The 12,398-nt window shown below is 48.3% G+C and overlaps 1 protein-coding gene across 1 annotated transcript in view; it reads left to right on the top strand.

The window, feature by feature from the left end:
- The first annotated feature begins 668 nt into the window (after positions 1-668).
- Positions 669-12,398, top strand: part of DNAH17 (dynein axonemal heavy chain 17) — a 140,706-nt gene continuing 128,976 nt past the window's right edge. The window contains exon 1 of the mRNA XM_059997538.1: positions 669-750. The gene's annotated coding sequence lies outside the window, so the exon portion shown is untranslated. The remainder of the gene's footprint in view (positions 751-12,398) is intronic.

Raw genomic sequence — 12,398 nt, 5'->3', positions numbered from 1 at the left:
CCTCTCGTCTGCTACTCTGGTGCTTCTCAGATTACCTGTGGCAAAGGACCAGTTGTTTTGCTTTGTTATTAATTTCCAATCCATTATGCGACTAAGGCTTTCATAAAACACGATCAAGATGAACCACCAGAAAAAAATGACCGTGCGGTTAGATGCCATGGAGCTTTCAGAGTGTCTGGACGTTGGCTTGCAATTTCCGTGCTCACCACAGGCCCAGGACAAGCGGTCTCAGGCTGTCACTGAGCATGGACCATGCACGCCATGGGTGACTCATGGATTCCTTCTGTGAATATTTCTTGAGCACTTACTATGCGCCAGGCACCGCTTTAGCTCATGAAACTATACTTTTAATGGAGGGAGACAACGAAGAGACATAATAAATAAGTAAATGAAACACTGTGTTAGAAGGTGATACGTTCTATGGGAAAAACTAAAGCAGGGCAGGGGGTGAGATTGCTGAGTTGGTTGGGTTCCCCACCCCCTGGCTGGGTGTTTTGGGGTTCTAAATGGTGATGTAAACCCATCTATGGAAAAGTGTGCATGGTTGTCCTTATCCGTTAATACATTTGTATTTTAACAGGAAGCTTCTTATTACGCAGGATGAGAACTGAGACCCATGCATTGACACCTGTGGGTCAGGTCGACACTGAGGGCCTGGGATCCCTGAACCGGAAGCAGAAACGCGTGGACGGGCCCCGGGGAATTTCTGAATGGAGATGGGAGCAGAGAGAACCCGAGGAAGAACAAAAGGTAACAGAAAAGACTAAGGTTAAGAACCCGGGTACCCACCACCCCTCATGCTTAAACGGGAGGAGGAAGGAATGTTCTCGCTGGGCTCATTTTAACTCGGCGGGCAGCAGCTTCAAGGGAGGGCGCTGGGGTCCTGTAGACTTAGTACAATGCAGACAACCCAGGAAACCATTAGTCTTGCTGCAATTAGCAATTTTTTTAGCAACAATAATGTGTTCATTGGCATCACCCCAGTGGACCGGGTGTTCGACTGTGAAGGAAAAGAACAAAATCTAAGAATGTGCACAAAGGGCTGGAAATAGAGTGTCAGGGATGCCTAAAGGCTGCCGTGAAAGCAGGGACCTTGTACTGTTTAGCTTTCAGGGTGAAAAAAACACTCCATGAGAACATGTGAGTTTATTGTTCCACTTGACAACGTGTAAGATGGAGACAAGTGATAATAATAGGTGAGACTTAGCAGCCATTGTTAATCCACGTGCTGCGCTTTGAGGGGGCTCTTTCATTGTCCCCCATTTTCAAATGAGGCGTGAGAGGCTGGCTGACCAAGGCTGCAGGCAGGCTGGTGCTGCAAACCCTGGCCACTTGGCTACATGTCTGGGCTCCTACCCGTGACGCCATCCTGCCTCTCAGGAGCGCCCCGCATCCCTTCCAGTAAGTTGCGGGGGACTGTTCTGGGTGGAGGGAGCAGCCCAGGACCCTCAGAGCACTTACTTCACCAGCACCCAAGACAGCGCCTGTGCCCCAGGCCACGCTCCTGTAAGCTAAGCGGATCCCAACGCGAAGAGCACAGGCTGCTTCCTCGGAGCTGGCCAGGGCAGGGAGTCAGTCCAATCACCTGCGTTTGGAGAGAGATGGATGGAGGGAGGGAGAGAGATGGATGGAGGGAGGGAGAGAGATGGGTGGCAGCCAGAGCAGTAGAAAGCTGCTGGCAGAGCAAAGGCAAGGCTTTGGGTGAGGCGCAATTGGAGGCTGTTGGCGTAGGGGAGCTGGCATGCTAATTACAAGCAGGACATCCTTTGTGATTGGTTACGGGGCATATTTGTTTTTGCCAGGTTGGTCCCGAGTTGAAAGCAGGGGCAAAAACGAGGGAAGCTGGCAGTCCCTGGCCAAGTCCTGGCCATTTTGGCCTGATCGCTGCAGGGGTTGGAGTCAGAGTTCTCTCGTCATATCTGGTCTGGCTGTCGCTGTTTGTATGTTTGATCTCTTGTAATGAGAATGTTCTCCAAACGCCGGCTCCCAGGCATGTTCTCCAAACACACGGCGCTGTCATGGGCATAGTGCCCCGGGGAGCTGTTTCCACCGAACGCCTGGAAACAGACTCACAGGCCCAGGTGCAGGGTGGCTCTATGCCCTGGAGTGGGGACAGAGGGCTACATCGTGGTCATTTCCCCAGTAGCCACAGATGAGACCTGCCCCAGTCCTCTCTGTGGGGACTAAACGGAGCCCCAGGAACCCCTTTCCCCCTGTCAGACACCCACTGTTCTCTAGCCAATTAGCTCAGAAAAGCCTGGGAGCTTGGGGCTGGGAGCGGAGGGGAAGGAAACCCAGTTAGGTTGCGTCATTCCTGCAATCCTCTGCCCAGGCGTCTTCAAGTCAGTCTCTCCCGCGGTACGTTGTAAGGCAGCACTGCTGCTTATCGTGTCTTTATTTGGAATCTGGATATTTTGTTAGCGTGCGTTATTTGCATTCACTTTGATATTCTTCAAGTATTGCATTGCATATCGTTTATCTGGATCCCTGAGTGTTGGGGACTCTCTTAAATTTTGCACCTGAAGCAGGTGCCTCGTGCTCCTCACCCCGCCCCCTCCCTGCTTTCAAGCCCCAAGTGGTTCCTCCTCAGTATCTAGTGTTCCAGGGCTGGCGAGCAAATGCTGCACATTTTTAATGGACTGTTAGGTTTCAGTCATGGTTTCTGCTTCACTTTTTATTAATTAACAATTAATTCATCTCAAATATTTCTTGAGGCAACTCTACTCCAGGAACCGTGCCAGGTGCCGGGGATTCAGAAATGAGCGAAACACTGGTGGGTGGGCTTTAGCCCCGGAGCTCACAGTTCCGGGGCTGGAGTCCCAGACTCCGCGGCCCTCACCCTCCCTACCTTTGTCCCGGTGGAGGGAGGGCTCCTGGAGAGGCCCCTTCGTAGCCCCTGGTGGGGGCAGCACATGTTTTGGGGGAGTGAGCTGAGCCCCATGCCTCCTGACTCCTCTGGGATCAGTTTTGGCTCCGCCAAGGTGGCAGGGAGCTCCCCCGCCCCAGTGGAAATGACTGTCCGAAGAAGCCTGGAAGATGCTTGCACCAAGGGGTTGAGGGGTCGGCTCTTCGGATCTGAGAGGCCCTGCCCTCTTTCTCGATCCTGGCCAGCCCATCCCTGCTTTTTCATAAACACACTTAGAGTTTTGGAAACCAGTTCCAACCACCCCCAGCCCGGGACCTCACAAGAGTGGCCACCCATGGGTGTTAAACAACGGTGAACGGAGCGGCAAGGAAAGAGCCCATCTTGTAAAACCTTCGGTGTCACCTGCTTTGCAAATCCAAAGATAGAAACAACGTCAGATCAGCTTTGCTCCTTACTGGCAAGCCTTTCCATTTACCTTGTAGGGGGGATGGTCATTGTCTGCGGGTCTGAGCTCGGGAACCCTCAGATCTTCTAGGACCAGGAACAGGTGGGTGTCTTCCAGCCCGAGGTCTGTAATGACACTGCCTCTCCAGCAGACCTATACCTTTGCCCCTTTCCCACTGTAACGCCCCGTTGTACTAAAGCTCTACATTTCCCTGGCCGGGTTCCATAGCTCTGTGGGTTGCTTTTCAACGTCAGAAGTGTCTCATTTTTGGACATTAAAGCCCAAAGTTCTAAAGCGTAACTTGTCTCTCTCATCCACTAAAAACCTTCTCCTTGGTCCTAGTTTCCTTCCTGGTCTCTCAGGCTCCCACCCCACCTTTTCACTCTCAGCTGAGGCCTGGCTCGTGCTGGGAGGGGGATGGTTAATGTAATCATTGATAGGATGGATTGAAACCCACTATCTTTCTATTTGTTTTCAACATGTCCCATCTGTTCTCTTCTTCCCTATTCCTGCTTTCTTTTAGATGATTTTTTATGATCCCATTTTATGTCCACGATTGTCTTACTGGCTGTTATGTACTGAATTGGGTCCCCTTAAAATTCATATGTTGAAGCCCTCACCCCCAATGTGATGGTGTTAGGAGGTGGAGCCTTTGCGAGGTGATGAGGGTTAGGTGAGGTCATGAGGGTGGGGTTCCCACAATGGGATTAGTGCCCTAATAAGAGGAGACACCTAAGAGCTTGCTCGTAGTCTCTCTACCATGTGAGGACTTATCAGGAAGTCAGCTGTCTGCAAACTAGGAAGTGGACCCTCACCAAGAACCAAAGCTGCTGGCACCTCCATCCCCAGAACTGTGAGAAATAAATTTCTGTTGTTTTAAGCCACCCAGTTATGCAATTTAAAAAATTTTGGTGGGCTTTCCTGGTGGTGCAGTGGTTAAGAATCCTGCCAATGCAGGGGACATGGGTTCGAGCCCTGGTCTGGGAAGATCCCGCATGCCGCGGAGCAACTAAGCCCGTGCGCCACAACTACTGAGCCTGTGCTCTAGAGCCCGCGAGCCACAACTACTGAGCCCATGCACCTAGAGCCCATGCTCTGCAACAAAATAAGCCACCGCAGTGAGAAGCCCGTGCACCGCAACAAAGAGTAGCCCCCGCTCACCGCAACTAGAGAAAGCCCGCGCACAGCAATGAAGACCCAATGCAGCCAAAAAAGAAAAAAATTTGGCTAGTAAATTTCTATCTCCCCTCGTGTTGGTCAGGTTTTCTTGTAAACTAATGGGAAGATGTTACATTTTAAAATATTCAACAAAATGGTTAAAATAACACTAGAAGAGTCCCTGGATTAATATCCAAAATATATAAGGAACTCATACAAATTAATAGCAGAAAAGCAAATAATCCAATTAAAAAATGGGCAAAGAACCTGAATAGATATTTTTCTAAAGAAGACGTACACATGGCCAACAGGTACATGAAAAGGTGCTCAACATCACTAATCATCAGGGAAATGCAAACCAAAACCACAGTGCGGTATCACCTCATACCTGCCTGTTAGGATGGCTATTATCAAAAAGATAAGAGATGAGCGTTGGTGAGGCTGTGGAGAAAAGGGAACACTTTCACACTGTTGGTGAGAATGTAAATTGGTGCGGCCACTATGGAAAGCAGTATGAAGCTTCCTCAAAAAATTAAAAAGAAAACCACCGCATGATCCAGCAATACCAATTCTGAGTATATATTGGAAGGAAATGAAATCAGTCTCTAAGAGATATTTGAACTCCTGTGTTCACTGCAGCATTATTCACAGTAGTCAAGACATGGAAACAACCTAAGTGTCTGTCAGCCGATGACTGGATAAAGAAGATGTGGTGTGCATACGTACACGCTGGAATATTTATTATTCAGCCACGAGAAGGAAGGACATCCTGCTATTTGCGACCACATGGATGGACCTTGAGGGCATTATGCTGAGAGAAGTCAGACAGAGAAAGACAAATACTGTATGATCTCATTTATATGTAGAATCTAAAAAAGCCAAACTTGTAGAGACAGAGAGTAGAATGGTGGTTCCCAGGGGCTGTGGGTGGGAAAAGGGGAGAGGTTGGTCACAGGGTACAAATTTCCAGTTAGAAGATGAGTGAGTTCTGGGGAGCTCATGTACAGCGCAGTGACTACAGTTAGCAATTCTGTATCCTTTACTTCAAAGTTGCTAAGACAGTAGATCTTAAGTATTTTCACTACCACCACAGCAAAAAATGGTAATTATGTGATGTGATAGAGGTATATATATAGATAGATAGATAGATAGAGATATAGATATAGATATAGATATATCATCACATTGTACACATTAAACTAATACAGTGTTGTATGTTAGCCCCTAAATTTTGTGCTCACTTGAGCAGCACATATACTAAAAACTCCTAAATTTAAAAAAATGCCTTAAAAACAACTCATACCACCAAATCAGCAATAGTTTAATAAATTTTTTTTTTTTTTTTTTTGTGGTACACGGGCCTCTCACCGTTGTGGCCTCTTCCGTTGCGGAGCACAGGCTCCGGACGCGCAAGCTCAGCGGCCATGGCTCACGGGCCCAGCCACTCCGCTGCATGTGGGATCTTCCCGGACTGGGGCACGAACCCATGTCCCCTGCATCGGCAGGCGGACTCTCAACCACTGCGCCACCAGGGAAGCCCAATAAATTTTTTTAAAGTATTTTTAATTACAAAGTTTCTTATACTTCTAACAAATTAGATTTTTTTAAAATTTAAATAGCTCATTTCATCCTTGTCATCCTTTTAAATGTTCTCTTTTTGTAGATTTTGTAAAGTATCTATCAGTACTATAGCACATGGCTATAATTCAGAAACAAACATATGTACTGGGGGACACACAGTCAAGGATGTCCCCCAACAAAGTGAGGGGAGCAGGGCCTTCGTGGGCTGCCCCTTCTTGTGGGATCTTGAACTCATGAATAAAGGAAAATGAAGCTGGTCAATATTTTCCGTTCTCCTTTCTCTAGGGAGGGGTCAGCCATAAGGTCTGCAGGCCAAATCAGGCCCCTCTGCCTGATTTTGGAAGTAGCATTTTATGGGAACACGGCCACACCCATCATCCACATGTTGTCTGTGGTGGCTTCAGAAGTACGATGGCGGAGTTGAGCGGTTGACACAGAGACCATCTAGATTCCAAAACCTACACTAGTTACTCTCTGGTCCTTTACAGAAAAAGTGTGCTGGCCCCCAACACCCCTAAGGTGGGCCGTGAACTTAAAGGGGACTCTTGCAGCAGGCCTGCCTCTGTGAAGTCCTGGTAAGGCTGGGAGAGGCCGAGAGCTCAGGGTTTTTGTATTTCAGGAAACCCAGTCTCCACAGATGCAACCGCAGTGTTCCCAGCACAGCACGTAATTGTGTTTTCCCGCCTCTCAGAAAACCATTTAACCAGGAGGCCTGTGAGTTACAGGTGATGAGACCAGCTCCGTCTCCACAGGGCCACGCCCTTGGAAAATAGGAAAGTCATCTCCTTCAGTGTCTGGGCAGAAGATCGGGAAAGAGACCAACTGGGCATGGCCGGGCATGGCCGTGCAGGGCCCGAGGCCACTGGCGGCCAAAGCAAAGGCTTGGGGTGGGGATTGGGGGCTGAAGAAAGGATTCAGGGGCTGGGTGGTCTAGGTTAGGGGCCAGGAGAAGGAAGCTGTTCTAGCTTCAACATCTGGGGGCGGCTGCACTGAGTGAAGCCCAGAGTGTCTCCCAGAGTGTCAGGTGCATCACCCTGCGACCCTCACAGTCCGAGGGGTGTTGGGATGTACCTCAGTCTTCACCGGTTAACAGTGACAAGGGCACACCACCTAGTGCCTTGGGGGTCCGGCACACCCTTCCCGGCCCCCTGCCATCTCTACTGTGGGATCAGAAGCACAGGCCTTGCAGGATTCAGGGAAGCAAAGGCAGAGCATCGGCCAGTGGATAAGTGCCCAGCGGTGGGGTCCGTGCTGGTCCTCTGCAAACGCTCCTTCCCGGAGAAGCCAAGCTGGCTGCAGAGAGGGGCTCACCATGGGCAGCAGCTGGTGAGTGTCCTCAGAGCCGGACCCTCCCCGGGTGAGCCAGGAAGCCCTGTACTCAGTGAGGAGGGGGCCAAGCCCCAGGGAGGAGCTGAGGAAGTGACATTCCACTCCGGCTGGAGATGGACTGAGCCGTGTTGAGGAGTGGTGTGGGAGCTGGGCCTGCGTCTTGCCTTTTGCTCCAGGAACATGTCATTTTCAATTCAGACCTCTTTGGTTTTACAGTGAGCTCTTTAAACACGGGGTTGTTTTTAATCGTGGCAAAGGGATATCAAATAAGCAGAAGCTGTAGCTCCCTTTTCCATCCCCTCATGACTGAAGGTCCTGAATGGAGCCAGGGAGGGAGAGCTGACCTTCAACATCCCCAAACGCCAGGCAGAGAGGTGGGAGGTGAGTGGGGATGGTGCCTGGTGAAGGCCACGGCCAGGAGTGAATGACGGCCTTGCCCTGCCGAGGACTGGGTGCTTCAGCCCTGGGGCATTTTGGGTGACTCTGTGAGGGACAGAGTCATGCCTGGATTGCTGGCACAGGCTCGTACAAAGGGAGGGATGTATTGCAGTGACTGTGACCTGAGTGGGGCGAGGGGGCAGCCTGGATCTTGAAGGGGGAGATGGAGGGGGCGTCTCTGGGAGCCGGTGCTCCTGTACCAAGGGAGGGTCCGAAGGGGAGCTGCCAGCACGCAGATCCCATTGACCCTCACCGTCTGGGCAAGTGCCCTGGATTTACTGCAGTGTTTTCACACCCTCATCATGGAGGCCGCTTTCTCTCTCTCTCTCTTTTTTAAAATCGTGGTGAATACATATCATGAAATTTACCATCTTAACTGTTTTAAAGTTAACCATTCAGTGGCATTTAGTACATTCAAAATGTTGTGCAACCATCTCCTCTATCCAGTTCCAGAACTCCTTCATCGTCTCAAAAGGAAACCCTGGGGCTTCCCTGGTGGCGCAGTGGTTGAGAGTCTGCCTGCCAATGCAGGGGACGCGGGTTCGTGCCCCGGTCCGGGAAGATCCCACATGCCGCGGCGCGGCTGGGCCCGTGAGCCATGACCACTGAGCCTGCGCGTCCGGAGCCTGTGCTCCGCAACGGAAGAGGCCACAACAGTGAGAGGCCCGCGTACCGCAAAAAAAAAAAAAAAAAAAAAGGAAACCCTGTACCAAGGAGCAGTCACCCGCGCCTTCCCTGGCAACTACTAATTAATTACTCTCTGTCTCTGTGGATCTGCCTGTTCTGGGCATTTCATACACATGGAATCACACACTGTGTGGCTGTGGATTTTTTTAATATCATGTTTTAAACGATTTCTCCTCCCCCCACTAAAAACTGGGCCAAAGTTCTAAACAGACACCTCGTCAAAGAAGATACACAGATACCAATAAGCACATGAAAAGATGCTCCATGTCATATGTCATCAGGGAAGAGGCACTTAAAGCAACAATGAGACACGACTACACGCACATTAGAATGGCTCAAATCCAGACCACTGACAATACCAAATGCTGGCGAGGATGTGGAAGAGCAGGAACCCTCATTCATTGCTGGTGGGGATACAACACGGTGCAGCCACTTTGGAAGAGAGTTTGGCGGTTTCTTACAATCCAGCAATCACACTCCTTGGTATTTACCCAAAGGAGTTGAAGACACGGTCACCCAAAAACCAATACACAAATGTTTATCACGGCTTTATTCACAGTCACAAAAATTTGGAAGCAACCAAGATGTCCTTTAGTAGGTGATGGATAAATAAACTGTGGTACATTCAGACAATGGAATATTATTCAGTGGTGAGAAGAAATGAGCTATATTAAGTCATAAAAAGACATGGAGGAGGGAACCTTCGATGCATTTTGCCAAGTGAAAGAAACCAATCTGAGAAGCCTACTGTTTGATTCCAACTACAGGACATTCTGGAAAAGGCAAAACTATGGAGACAATAAATAGATCACTGGTTACCAGGGTTACAGAGGAGGGAGGGATGAGTAGGTGGGGCACAGAGGATATTTAAGGCAGTGAAACTACTCTGTATGATACTATAGTGCTGGTTGCATAGCATCATACATTTGTCCAAACCCATAGAATGTACAACACCAAGATGAACCCTAATGTAAACTACGGACTTCAGAGTTAAGAATACTATGTCAGTGTTGACTCATCAATGGTAACAAATGTCCCACGTGAATACAAGATGTTAAGCATAGGAAATAAAGGGGGTTGAGGGGGCAGTGAGAGGGTAAGAGGCGTATAGGAACTCTGTACTTTCAGGTCAATTTTTCTGTAAACCTAAAATTCCTCCCAAAAAAGTCTGTTAATTTTTAAAAATCTCTCTCTGTCATGTCAGAGATCATCAATTAAATAATTGATTTGTTTTCCTGGTTTTATTCAAAGACACATGTAACTGCCCTTCAAAACCTGAAAAAACAAACTCTATCCAGAGCATAGGATCCTGCTGTTTTGGTTAGCTTGGGCAGGTTCTCACTGGTAAATGTACTATTTTTTTTTTTGCATATTCTTTTCCATTATAGTTTATTACAAGATACTGAATATAGTTCCCTGTGCTATACAGCAGGACCTTGTTGTTTATCTATTATATATATAGTAGTTTGTATCTGCTAATCCCAAACTCTTAATTTATCCCTTCCCCGCACCGCGCTTTCCCCTCTGGTAACTTTAAGTTTGTTTTGTATGTCTGTGAGTCTGTTTCTGTTTTGTAAATAAGTTCATTTGTATCATATTTTACTCTTTTTTTTTTTGGCCGTGCCACGTGGCTGGCAGAATCTTAGTTCCCTAACCAGGGATGGAACCTGCGCCCCCTGCAGTGGAAGTACGGAGTCTTAACCACTGGACTGCTAGGAAATTCCCTGTATCATATTTTAGATTCCACATATAAGTGACATCATATGATATTTGCCTTGCTCTGTCTGACTTACTTCACTTAGAATAATCTCTAGGTCCATCCATGTTGCTGCAGATGGCATGATTTCATTCTTTTTTATGGCTGAGTAATATTCCATTGTATATATATACCACATCTTCTTTATCTATTCATCTGTTGATGGGTAGTTAAGTTGCTTCCATGTCTTGGCTATTGTAAATAGTGCTGCCGTGAATATTGGGGTGCATGTATCTTTTTGAATTCGAGTTTTCTCTGGACATATGGCTAGGAGTGGGATTGCTGGATCATATGGTAACACTATTTTAAGTTTTTTAAGGATCCTCCATACTGTTTTCCATAATGGCTGCACCAGGTTAAATATACCATTTTTTTGTGTCTTTCATTAAGACCACTTTTCTGTGGGGGAGATGGCTCCAGCCCCACCCCCCTCACATACCCCATTTCTATCTCCCCATCTCTGGAACAGGGCTTTGTCCTGAATCACCTGAGGATGAGGTAAATTTAGGTTCTGACGGAGTCACAGGGTGGGATTGGAGAGTCTTTGTTTCCAGCAGTTTCCCAGGTGGTCCGGTCAGGGGATCACCCTTCAGGTAGGAGGCTCTGGAGTTTGAAGATCTTAAATCTTCGCGATTAAAGTAGTCCCTTGAGGGGCCAAGCCAGCAGCATTTGGTGAATTGGAATATCAGATTCCAAACTTGGCTCCACTAATTACAAAATGGGTGGGGTCCTGAGAAAGTTCCAGACCCCTCTGAGAACCATAAAGGAATTTTTTTGGATTCCTGACAGGTCCCCGGGAACCAGGCAGCCGTGTCACTTCTGCTGGCAACAACCAGGTTACCAAGTGGTCTGGGTGTTCCCGGGACTTTCCTGGGTTTCCTTCAGAAAGTCTCAAGTTCTGGCACACAGGGGCAGCTGACAACCCGGGATTCTTATTCGTGCTTTCCCACCAGCAAAGAAAGACACAAAAGATAAAAGTGAAACCAGCAGAACGCGTCTCGGTCGGTACTCAGTAGAGCATAGGTTCTTCTGTCTCGGAGCAGAAGGAATTCAGCGAGAGGCAGGGTGACAGGTTAGGAAAGAGCTTATTAGTATAGGACGCTTGTGAGAGATATAAGCGGTCAGGCAAGGGAGTGCGGCACCGCGAACTTTGTGGCTACATTTTTATAATCAAAGGAAAAGTGGTGAGAGGAAAAAGACCGCCTTCTTCCTCATTCTTGAGCAGACGTCACGCTTCCGTCATCAGTTCCTCCTCCAGGTCGGGTGGGGGAGTTTTCTTGTCCCTACATGGTCAAGCTGACACTGTCATGGTGCAATGGAAATGAGCGATAACGTATACTAAAATATGATGTCATCTCAAGTTTCAGTATAGTGTCACCTTTTCCTTATATTTTTGCTTTTAGTGTGAGCAGAGGACCATGTCCTAAAAGTCATTAACTTACTGACCTCACTGGGCAAGATGTGGGTCTCATGCCACCATTGTGTTATTGTTTGGGGGCATGTCTCATGCTTCTGTTGCGTGGTTTTGTTGCTAAGCAAGCCAGCTTGGTTTTGTGGTTAAGCAAACCTACTTTCTTGAACGATCATTAACTTACAGGGGTCTCCCATACTTTTTCCTTTACTTATGATCCTTTAGTGGGATTAACTGTTTAATCACCTACTCTGTCTCTTTACTCTGTCCCTATCAAAAGGACTGAGATTTATAGTGCCTTATTGCTTAAGAAGCCTTCAGGGACGGAGGCCAGGCTGGAGATGACAAATCCCCCAGTCTCAGCAGAGACCAGAGGGGAACTGGGGATGGCATCCACAGAATCGAAGGCTCGTCTCCGCAGCCCTGCCTGTGCTGGTAGCCGCCCTGCTTCCCAGATTACCTGCCCACACCATAGGAGTCTGGGGGGTGCAGGGACAGCCTGGTCACAGTGCAACGAATATCCTTGGGGTAGATTTAGAGACAGATGGGCTGAGTCCAACCGCAGGCAGGAAATTTCATTTCCAGACCTCCTTCAAATTCTTCTTTCCTGACTCACTATAGTCAAAGAACGTTTTGTTTTACAAACAAAGCCGAGAAGGCCTTCCAGCAGAGGCCCATCCCCCAGGGCCCAGGTGTCTCTCTCCCGCCCCTGAAATCTGGAGTTAAA

Source organism: Delphinus delphis, chromosome 19 (genome assembly GCF_949987515.2).
Source record: "Delphinus delphis chromosome 19, mDelDel1.2, whole genome shotgun sequence".
NCBI lineage: Eukaryota > Metazoa > Chordata > Mammalia > Artiodactyla > Delphinidae > Delphinus > Delphinus delphis.
This window is presented reverse-complemented; position numbering and strand designations above follow the sequence as displayed.